Below are 12,507 nucleotides of genomic sequence, written 5' to 3'. Positions count from 1 at the left end.
GGTTCTCATTTTATAGCCAATTTCTTTCTTGGCTGATCTGCCTGTCTGCTTAGCTTGATTATTTTCCCAAATGATCTTGACATAAGTACTCCACAAGCTCTATCCTATGGATACTATATAAAACTTTTAATAATTCAGTAGTTTTTGCTCTATCACTCCTTTCCCAAATTACACTTATTCAGAAAGATATTCTTTCAGTAAGAGAACAAAACATCAGTATAGTATCCACATACATGATATGAGTGTGACCCCCAGATATTTAAAGAAATGGTTTTAACTAATTTGGAGGATGTTTGAATATTTATCTCCAAACTGTTTATCTTCAATATGTTTTGACCTAAACAACACACATGTATAGCAATGTGTTCTTGTTTTAAAAATTAATTCATTTCTTTTAAAGAAAACAATTCACATTTCCCTTCTTTTGTGATTTTTTTTTTTTTCCTGTTTGTGGAAAAGAACAATAAAGAGAAGTTCTTATAACAGCATCTCTGTATTGGGATAATGTCTAACTTTTGTAAATAGTGTAATGATCGCTTTTTTTTTGGTGATCATTGAAGCCATTCATTTTTAACCCATTGTGAAATTTCTCAATTTGGAGGTTCAGGATGTAGCTAGCTATTGCTTTTGAGAAAATAATAATAAAACATTTTAAATTTGCTTAAATCATCATTTGGACTAGTGAGAGACTAAAAATGTAACAAAGAAAAATATCTGAAAGCATCATCTATTTGGTTAAAAAATGGGATAAAAACTAAAACATAAAGGGAAAATATCCAAGACAAATCCAATTATTCACACTCTTTTTAAGAGAAGTGCTATGATCTCTGTCTTATGTAGGATATATTTCATGTTTGCAGTTGATTTGCATGTTTGCAACCCTAGAGTCAGTGGTCTTTAGGTAGTTGGGAACTACACTTCTTTGAGTAACTCTACATTCCCAAGCAGAGTTCTGAAAGCTATTCCTCAATGATTTCTACTGTTTGTACCTAACTTTTAAGTCTGTATTTTTTCCTAGGACTGCCATAACAAAGTACCAAGAAGCATTAATCAAAATAACAGACATTTATTCTTTCTCAGTTTCAGAAGCTAGAAATCCAAAATCAAGATATCAGTAGTACCATGCTCTCCCTCTGAACCCTATAAGAATTCCTCCTTGCTTCTTTCCAGCTTCTGGTGGCTTCCCAGAAATCTCTGCTATTCTTCAGCTTGCAGTTGGATTGCTACCAATTTCTGAATTTGTTGTCACATGATATTCTATGAATACCTTCTTTTAAAGATACCACTCACATTGGATTATGGGCTCGTCCTAGTCCAGTATGGCTGCATTCTAACTAATTACATGTGTAATGATCCTATTTTTAAATAAGGTCATTTTCTAAAGTGGTTAGAACTTAAACATATCTTTTTTTTAGGGGATGTAATTCAATCTATAACAAGGCCTGAATGATAATTTTGTTATTTCAAATGAATAATCTGGCTAAAATTATATTTTCTGCAGTCCAGAATATAAGCATTTGGTAAAACCTATAGAATTCATTGAATGCCAGATGCTGTAACACCACCTCCCCCACCATACACATACTCATCACAGCGTTATCACCCTATGTTCTTAATTTTTCTATTCAGAAATCATAAAGGTCACAATATTACTAATCAACTACACTCTAATATAAAATAAATGTTAAAAAAAAGAAATAAAATTTTTAAAAAGGGTTCCCTGGTGGCTCAGATTATAAAGAAATAAAGTTCAAAAGAAATCATAAATGTTATTGATAAAGTTTAGGTGATTTTCCCAGGTAGAATTTTGGGCTGGAGATTAATATAAAGCTTCCACTGTGCATTTCTATGTTCTGAGCACTGTACTGGCCACATTAATTATCGTATTTTTCGTCACAAAATAGTAGATGTTATAATAGTCAAATTATTTAGATGATGAAAACATCACCTAGAGATAATAAATTAGCTTGTCCCATGTAAGTATATGAATGAGCCAGTATTCAGACTCTATACCACACAACTTTCTAATTCTCTGGGATTAGAGAAAAAGTGTAAAGAGAAGTTGAAATTATGCATGACATGTTATGTAGTTTCTTTTCAGCAAAATCTACAGTACTATAACTTTTTTTTCCCCAACATCAAGAACCTGATATTATTGAGTTAATGGCTAATTATTTTCTAAAATTTAACTCTTCACTTTGTTTATATATATATATATATATATAATTTTAATTTTTACTTTATTTTGCTTTACAATACTGTATTGGTTTTGCCATACATTGACATGAATCAGCCACAGGTGTACATGAGTTCCCAATCCTGAACCCCCTCCCACTTCCCACCCCATATCATCTCTCTGGATCATCCCCGTGCACCAGCCCCAAGCATCCTGTATCCTGTATTGAACATAGACTAGCGATTCATTTCTTACATGATAGGATACATGTTTCAATGCCATTCTCCCAAATCATCCCACCCTCTCTCTCTCCCTCTCCCACAGAGTCCAAAAGTCCATTCTAAACATCTGTGTCTCTTTTGCTGTCTCACATACAGGGTTATCATTACCATCTTTCTAAATTCCATATATATGTGTTAGTATACTGTATTGGTGTTTTTCTTTCTGGCTTACTTCACTCTGTATAATAAGCTCCAGTTTCATCCACCTCATTAGAACTGACTCAAATGTATTCTTTTTAATGGCTGAGTAATACTCCATTGTGTATATGTACCACAGCTTTCTTATCCAGTTAGTGACTTCATAAGTTGTTTAATATTGCTCAGAGAATGTGGCAACTGCCACATTTTCTTATTTTGTCATTGAAATATTTGGTAACATTTACTTGCAGAGTTGGTGATGGACAGGGAAACCTGGTGTGCTATTTTTCTGGGGTTGCATGGGGTCACAAAGAGTTAGACAAGACTGAATGACTGAACTGAATTGATTTGCATAGTAATAAGTTGCCTTAATTTAACTTCTGATATAGAATCAAATAAGGTTAACTGAGGTCAGGGAGCAAATATAAAGGGTTGGAGACTTAAACACAAAAACCTTTACCTAATCCAAGCAATGAACATATAACAAATCCAATGATAAGATAATGATTGTTGTATAATAACAACTGTGTTGTTTTTGTTGTTAAGTTGTATCCGAATCTTTGTTACTCCATGGACTGCAGCATGCCAGGTATCCCTGTTCTTCACTATCTCCAGGGGTTTGCTCAAACTCACATCCATTGAGACAGTGATCCCATCCAAACATCTATCCTTTGTTGCCTCCTTCTCCTCCTGCTCTAAATCTTTCCCAGCATCAGGGTCTTTTCTTGAGTCAGCTCGTTTCCATCAGGTGGCCAAAGTATTGGAACTTTAGCTTCAGCATCAGTTCCTCTAATGAATATTCAGTGTTGATTTGCTTAAGGATTGACCGGTTTGACTTCCTTGCTGTCTGAGGGACTCTCAAGAGTCTTCTCCAGTACCTCAATTCAAAAGCATCAACTCTTTGGCACTCAGCCTTCTTTATGGACCATCTCTCATATCTATTAACTACTGGAAAAACCATGGTTTTGACTATACTTACCTTTGTCTGCAAGTAATGTCTCTGCTTTTTAATACACTGTCTAGGCAACTGTGTTCTAGTAATTCTTTAATGTCTCACTGGCTATCTACTCAGAAACTATCAATATGTCAAAAGTTGGTTGTACTATATAGCCTTCATAGTATGCTAGCCAATACTACAACATTTATATAATTACTGCTGTCGTTGTAGTAAAGGATCAACACAGCCCTCAATTGGCAAACACATTTTCTTTCACCTGCCTCACTGCATGTTGCATGTATATCCTGAATACTGAATACTATAACATACTCTGGGTTACTCCTATTTCCCCACAGCAAAAATCTGTGCATTTCTCAAATATATGAGCAACCCAATTCCAGAATCTCATTTAAGGTCCACTTGTTGGACATCGATGCACCATTTGCCATTTACTATATTTTGTGGCAGGAAGCTACTTACTCAAAGTTGGCAATCTGAAAAAGTTATGTGCAAAGTTGTGAACAAGGTGTAGGAAAACCACAAGGTAGAATGCAAAATCCTAAGGATGTTCCTAAGACTGGAATATCATGACCATGCATAGGCTTGAAATAACAAAGCAAAGAGTAGCTAACAAAACATGAACAACAAAAGAACTATGTAGAAGCCAACAAAAAATAGATCTTAAGTGGGTTTGTAGTTAAGGAATATAGTAGTTTACACAGAAGCCAAGAGGAGAATAATGGGGAACTAACACTGTGATGCCATTCTTCTCTTCCTCTCCAATCCTTTTGAGCAAATCCAACCTAAAGCGGGAGGACAGAGGATGCAGTTCACAAAAGTTAGGGAAAAGAACAGGGCAGAGAAAGATGGAAATTAAATCTTCAGGGGCAAATGGAAGATACATAGTGCACAATTTACAGCAAGGCAAAGCATTTTCATTGGTGTCCATGGGAGTCAAGGACAGACTTCATGGAGAAATATTTGCTCTTCTCATGACATTCCCCAACCTTAGATCTTAATAGCATCCACAGTGGACTCCAAGGGATACTGAATACTGTGCTCAATATTCCCCTTTGTTCCACCAACATACCCCTAGCAAGCTTTAAAGAAGGCCAACTTGGTTCAAATATTGTCTAGAGCAGTGTTTTTAAGAGTCCTTCAGAGCTATTGTTACTCCTAGCAAGCTCCTAATCCATTTCCCTGGCACCTCTCCCCTGAGTAGTTTTCCTCTGTATCAACAAACTGGCTACTAGATCAGCCTCAAGAAAGTGGTGATTCATTTTGACTAGGAATCCAACAGGGATAGACAGACAGTGCCTCAAATTTCCTTCTACATCAGTCACTACAGGTGGCCTTCCACATTTACCCAGACCCTTATTCTCACATGGCTTTGCAGAAAGATTTTTATTATTATGATTCACTTTTTATCCTTTTGCCATTTTCACAATACCTTTCTCCCATACCTCCTGGGACTCCTGGTCTGTCATCAGCAAAAATCCTTTTATCTTTCCTTTTGTTGTTGTTGTTGTTGTTGTTCAGTCATCCAGTCATGTCCAGCTTTTTGTGACCCCATGGACAGCAGCATGCCAGGCCTCCCTGTCCCTTGCCATCTCCCAGAGTTTGCCCAAGTTCATGTTCATTGCATCAGTAATGCTGTCCAGCCATCTCATCCTTTGATGCCCTCTTCTCCTTCTGCCCTCAATCTCTCCTAGCATCAGGGATTTTCATGAGTCAGCTGTCCACATCATATGACCAAAATACTGGAGCTTCAGCTTCAGCATTAGTCGTTTCAGGGAGTATTAGGGGTTGATCTTCTTTCAGATTGACTGGTTCCATCTCCATGCTGTCAAGGGATTTTCAGGAGTCCTCTCCAGCACCACAGTTTGAAGACATCAGTTCTTTGGCTTTCTTCCTTCTTTATGGTCCAGCTCTCAGGCTTCCCTCGTGGCTCAGAGGTTAAAGTGTCTGCCTCCAATGCAGAATACCTGGGTTCGATCCCGGGGTCGGGAAGATCCCCTGGAGAAGGAAATGGCAACCCACTCCAGTATTCTTGCCTGGAGAATCCCATGGACGGAGAAGCCTGGTAGGCTACAGTCCATGGGGTCGCAAAGAGTCGGACACGACTGAGCGACTTCACTTCGACCTCACAACTGTACGTGACATGTGGGAAAACCATAACCTTGACTATATGGACCTTTGTTGGCAGAGTAATGTCTCTGCTTTTTAATACCCTGTCCAGGTTTGTCATTGTTTTCCTTCCAAGAAGCAATCATCTTCTGATTTCATGGCTGCAGTCACTATCTACAGTGATTTTTGGAGCCCAAGAAGAGGAAATCTTTCCCTTAGGACATTGCTATTTCTTAAAAGTCTGTCAAGAGATAATTCAGTTTTCTAGCATTTCCATTGTAACTCAGAGCCCAGAAGTAAGAGTTTAGGTATATATTTCTTCATCTTGGCTTATTCTCCCAGACCCTTATTCATTTTTATCCATCCCTCTCTAAATGCCAAGCATTTTAGAATGCTTCTGAAATGCTTCTTAGAAGCATCTATCACCAAGTATTGTGCACTGGTAGTATCAGCCATCCTTCATGAATGCATAATTATATAAACCTTTGTGTTACCCTCATTGAAGATTTTAGTACAAGCCTCACTTTACTTGTATCTATACTACTGCTATTACTATTTTTGATTCAATATTTAACACTTTGTCCTCTTGCTTCCTTCCTTAACCTCCTCAGTTCTAGTCATCTTTTTCCTGTTGTTACAACTTGTTCTTCATCACTAATCACTACATATTAATAATTTCCAATGTATAAACCATGTCAAGTGTCTTGCTGCTCAACTAAGACTTTCTGTATGTCCAGCTCATCTTCTCCAATACATAAATTCCTGCAATTCTTCAATCTCACTATGATTTTCAATGCAGTTATCTACTATATGAGTTCCCCTGTATTTTGCATCTTGCATTTATTACTATAATACTACTTTGCACACACTCTCAACCTTGCCTTTCTATTCTCACTTTGTACTTGTGCAGAATAATCTCTATCCTGACTGCATATAAGTCTTTATATTCACACTCTATATCTATCCAAACATTTAAACATACATAGAATGTAATATACAGCATGCTGACAAGCATCACTTTAGATTTATGACCACAATTCTAAAGTAAACTCTCAACACTGCCTAGCAATTCTAATATTGCCTAGTATTATCATAGTGAAACTATTTTCTCACCCTGTAGTATGATTACTTCACAGTTTCTATTCTCCCTTCAATCTTCAACGCCTTCTCTTTCTTAGCATCAGCTGATGCCTTTGGATCTTTTAAGATAAAATACTGGAACAATAGGAAATAATCTCCTATTTTTTTTCTTCCTAAATGAATATCTGATCCCCATCTTCACTAATATATTCTTCCTTCCATCTTATAATTGCTGAAGTGTCTTTGCATCTACCTAAGTTCAACTCCTTCTGTGCATTGAATCCCATCTCTTTTTGCCTATTCAAAAATATGTCTTTTAAAAATCATCTCTCCCCTTCTTCATTTTAAGTGTTTCCTCTTTTATGGCATTCAAAGAAAACAAATACCTTTTGTGAATTATGATATCTTCTAATTACTGCTCTTCTTCTCTGCTCCTCTTTATAATAGAAAAATTCAGAAGGATTGATTGTCTCCGCTTCCTTGCCTCTCTTTCCCTCTTGAATTCATACTAACCAAGCAGTCTCCCATATCTCTCCGTTTAAATTTCCCTTCTCAATATCAGCAGCATTCTCTATGCTGCTAAATTAAACAATCCTTTCATAATTTCCATCATACACAACCTCTCACTGGCATCTGATCTTTTTCGAAATTGTTTCACCACTTACCTTCTGGGACCAAAGAATCTCCCAAGTTTCCTCTGACTGCAGGGGCTATTCCTTCTCAGGACTGTCTTCTTTGGCCTTTTCATGTTGCATTCCCATAAGAACTCATTCTCAGACTCTCCTTTTATTGATCTAAACATATTCCTTAGATTATTTCATCCATTGCTTTGGCTTTAAACACCATATATCCACAGGTGATTCTTAGGTGTGTATGTCACCAACCTGAATCTCCAGCGTGTATGCCCTAAAAAAAACTGTTGATTCCTTCCTTTCTTATCCCCTAAAATGTTCTCTACCAACCTACTCCATCTTCAAAAGCATCACCACCACTCATTTATTTGTTCTGGCCAACTCCTTCTCTTCTCCCAGAACCCACATTTAAACCATTAGCAAGTGTTTAGCTCTAACTTAGGAGAGGGCAATGACAACCACTCCAGTACTCTTGCCTGGACAATCCCGTGGACAGGGGAGCCTGGTGAGCTCCCATCTATGGGGTCACACAGAGTCAGACACGACTGAAACAACTTAGCAGCAGCAGCAGCAGCTCTAACATAAAATTTTTCCAGATATGACCATTTACTGACACCTCTATGGCTCTCAGGGTTTCCCTCGTGGCTCAGTCAGTAAGGAATCTGCCTGTAAAACAGGAGACATGGGTTTGATCCTTTGGTCAGGAAGGTTCCCTGGAGAAGGAGATGACAGCATTCTCCAGTGTTTTTGCCTGGAGAGTCCCACGGACTGAGGAGCTGACAGGCTACAGTCTATGGCATCACAAAGAGTTGGAAATGATTGAAGGAACTGAGAAGACATATATATGACCTTCAACTAGTAAAATTTCCCATCATTCCTCACCTGGGTTGTTGAAATTGATAGTTTCATTGTTTTCTTACTTTTACTCATCATTCCCTATATTCCACCCTCTACCCAGTAGCTAAATATTCTTCTTAAAACATTTCTCAGATCTTGTCACTTTCTTACTCAAACTCTGCAGTTCAGTTCAGTTCAGTTCAGTCGCTCAGTCAGGTTCGAATCTTTGTGACCCCATGAATCACATCACGTCAGGCCTCCCTGTCCATCACCAACTCCCAGAATTCATTTAGATTCACGTCCATCAAGTCAGTGATGCCATCCAGCCATCTCATCCTCGGTCGTCCCCTTCTCCTCCTGCCCTCAATCCCTCCCAGCATCAAAGTTTTTTCCAATGAGTCAACTCTTCACATGAGGTGGCCAAAGTACTGGAGTTTCAGCTTTAGCATCATTCCTTCCAAAAAACACCCAGGGCTGATCTCCTTCAGAATGGACTGGTTGGATCTCCTTGCAGTCCAAAGAACTCTCAAGAGTCTTCTCCAACACCACAGTTCAAAAGCATCAATTCTTTGGTGCTCAGCCTTCTTCACAGTCCAACTCTCACATCCATACATGACTACTGGAAAAACCATAGCCTTGACTAGACGGGCCTTAGTTGGCAAAGTAATGTCTCTGCTTTTGAATATGCTATCTAGGTTGGTCATAATTTTTCTTCCAAGGAGTAAGCATCTTTTAATTTCATGGCTGCAGTCACCATCTGCAGTGATTTTGGAGCCCAAAAAAATAAAGTCTGACACTGTTTCCACTGTTTCTCCATCTATTTCCCATGGAGTAATGGGACCAGATGCCATGATCTTAGTTTTCGGAATGTTGAGCTTTAAGCCAACTTTTTCACTCTCTTCTTTTATTTTCATCAAGAGGCTTTTTAGTTCCTCAAACTCTTCAAGTGTCTCCAATTAAATTTATGGTACAATGTCTTACCATAACAATCAATCTTACCTTCAACCTCTTTCCTCAAGCTCACTGTACCCTTTGGAATTTTTTTTTCTTTTCCTGTGCATCCCAAGCTCTTCCCTTCCTCACAGGATTTAATGTGATTAACTATTCCCTTTCTTTGGAATAGTCTTTCTTAGATAGTCACTTGACATATTTTCTTTCCATACTCAGAGCACTCCCCAGTATTATTCTTGAGAGAGAGCTTCTTAAACCACCCTACTAAAATAGAACCATCTTCTCAATTAAACATTAAGTTCAAAGTTTTGCTGTTGTTGTTATATTCTTGACCTAAAGGAACAATGGTGCTCAATTCTGACTATCCAGAAAAAATAAGGTAAAACCAAGTATATAACAAGAATTATGACATTGAAATAGAATAAGTCTTTTTCTGATAAGTTGAAATCAACTTCGTATCCTATTTGAATAACTGATAGGTATCTATTTAAATTATCTATATAATCATATTAAGCATAATAATCATAAAATAAAAACTTATGCTATAAATTCTGTGGAATCAAATTTTTATATAAGGTAAAACATCATTACCACAATTTTAACTGTTGTGACATTTAAGCTATGTCTGCATTGGTTTGAATTTTTGTTGTTATAGGCTTGAGCCATGCTTCAAATAATATTTCTCCTTGGGTCTTAGTTTTGCTTCCAAAGGCAATCAAAGTACTGAAACATTTATGAATGGATTTGAAGTATCAAACATCAATCATTGTCAGAATCTTATCAACTAGGAAACTAATTTTCCCAAAACATATTTTTTTGGTTGAAATACTATTAGAATTGAGTCTTATATCAAAATAGCAGACATGAAAAATATGTCCACTTTTGAAATTGCAGGAACACAAGCAATGCATCTTATTCTGCAATTGCACTAAACATTGATTCAACTGCTGGATGTAAGGTTCACTTAATCTGGGGATGCTTAGTGTAAAAATAATGAAACTATTATGTTTTTAAATTTGTTTCCAATCCAAATAAAGAGAATATTATTTTTCACTATTGAGTGTCTCATTATTAGATCACTAACATTTTCAAAAACATTTCTGGGCAAAAATGAGGTTAAAGTAATCCTTGCATAGCCACAAAACTTTCCAGTTTTAATATATAAGGGATAATACTTAAAGTTTATCAGAACTATTTTCTTACCCTATTTTGAAGCCAGTTTTCTCACTTTTAAAGCTCTACATAGTTATAGTTATTGTAATAGAAATAAACATTATTTTCAAAGGGAGAAATAACGTATAAACCCCATGTCAGATGTTTATGAGTAGAAAATAATAAAAGTAGATTTTAGAAAGATAACCTTACATAATTCCAGGTTAGGAGAAGGAAGAATAGTCAAAAGTAAGAATGAATATTTAAATTATCTTGTACTTTAGAAAATAACACCTAACTAAAATCTATGTGATAGAACTTCACTAAATCAATTCTTTTAACTTTATACAATCACAGATTTGGAACTAGGGCACATTTCTTACAGAACAATATAAAAAGGCCAAAAGATAGGACACTGAAAGATGAACTCCCCAGGTCAGTAGGTGCCAAATATGCTCCTGGAGATCAGTGGAGAAATAACTCCAGAAAGAATGAAGGCATGGAGCCAAAGCAAAAACAACATCCAGTTGTAGGTGTGACTGGTGATGGAAGCAAGGTCTGATACTGTAAAGAGCAGTATTGCATAGGAACCTGAAATGTCAGGTTCATGATTCAAGGCAAATTGGAAGTGGTCAAACAAGATGGAAAGAATGAACATTGACATTCTAGGAATCAGTGAACTAAAATGCACTGGAATAGGTGAATTTAACTCAGATGACCATTATATCTACTACTGTGGGCAGGAATTCCTTAGAAGAAATGGATCAGCTGCCATGGTCAACAAAAGAGTCTGAAATACAGTACTTGGATGCAATCTCAAAAACAACAAAATGATCTCTGTTCGTTTCCAAGGCAAACCATTCAATATCAGAGTAATCCAAGTCTATGCTCCAACCAGGAATGCTGAAAAAGCTGAAGTTGAATGGTTCTATGAAGACTTACAAGACCTTCTAGAAAACCCCAAAAAAGATGTCATTTTCCTCATATGGGACTGGAATGCAAAAGTAGGAAGTCAAGAGTTACCCAGAGTAACAGGGAAGTTTGGGTTGAAGTACAGAATGAAGCAGGGCAAAGGCTAATAGAGTTTTCCCAAGAGAATGCACTAGTCATAGCAAACACCCTCTTCTAACATCATAAGAGAAGACTCTACACATGGATGTCACCAGATAGCCAACACTGAAATCAGATTGATCATATCCTCTGCAGCCAAAGATGGAGAAGCTCTATAAAGTCAGCAAAAACAAGACCGGGAGCTGACTGTGGCTCAGATCATGAACTCCTTATTGCCAAATTCAGACTTAAATTGAAGAAAGTAGGGAAAACCACTAGACCATTCAAGTATGACCTAAATAAAATCCCTTATGATTATACAGTGGAAGTGAGAAATAGATTTAAGGGACTAGATCTGATAGAGTGCCTGAAGAACTATGGATGAAAGCTCGTGACATTGTGCAGGAGACAGGGAGCAAGAACATCCTTAAGAAAAAGAAATGTAAAAAAGCAAAATGGCTGTCTAAGCAGGCCTTACAAATAGCTGTGAAAAGGAGAGAAATGAAAAGTAAAGGAGAAAAGGAAAGATATACCATTTGAATGCAGAGTTCCAAAGAATAGCAAGGAGATATAGGAAAGCCTTCCTCAGCAATAAATGCAAAGAAATAGAGGAAAACAACAGAATGGAAAAGACTAGAGATCTCTTCAAGAAAATGAGATATACTAAGGGAACATTTCATGCAAAGGTGGGCTCAATAAAGGACAGAAATGGCATGGCTCTAACAGAAGCAGAATATATTAAGAAGAGATGGCAAGAATACACAGAAGAATTGTACAAAAAAATCTTCATGACCCAGATAATCATGATGGGGTGATCACTCACCTAAAGTCTAACATTCTAGAATGTGAAGTCAAGTGGGCTTTAGGAACCATCACTAAGAAAAAAGCTAGTGAATATGATGGAATTCCAGTTGGGCTGTTTCAAAGCCTAAAAGATGATACTGTGAAATTGCTGCACTCAATATGCCAGCAAATTTGGAAAACTCAGCAGTGGCCACAGGACTGGAAAAGTTCCATTTTCATTCCAACCCCAAAGAAAGGCAATGCCAAAGAATGCTCAAATTACCACATAATTGCACTCATCTCACATGCTAGCAAAGTAATGATCAAAATTCTCCAAGCCAGGCTTCAGCAATACATGAACTG

Source organism: Oryx dammah, unplaced genomic scaffold (assembly GCF_014754425.2).
Source record: "Oryx dammah isolate SB20612 unplaced genomic scaffold, SCBI_Odam_1.1 HiC_scaffold_8, whole genome shotgun sequence".
Lineage (NCBI taxonomy): Eukaryota > Metazoa > Chordata > Mammalia > Artiodactyla > Bovidae > Oryx > Oryx dammah.
Note: the sequence above shows the minus strand (reverse complement) of the source record.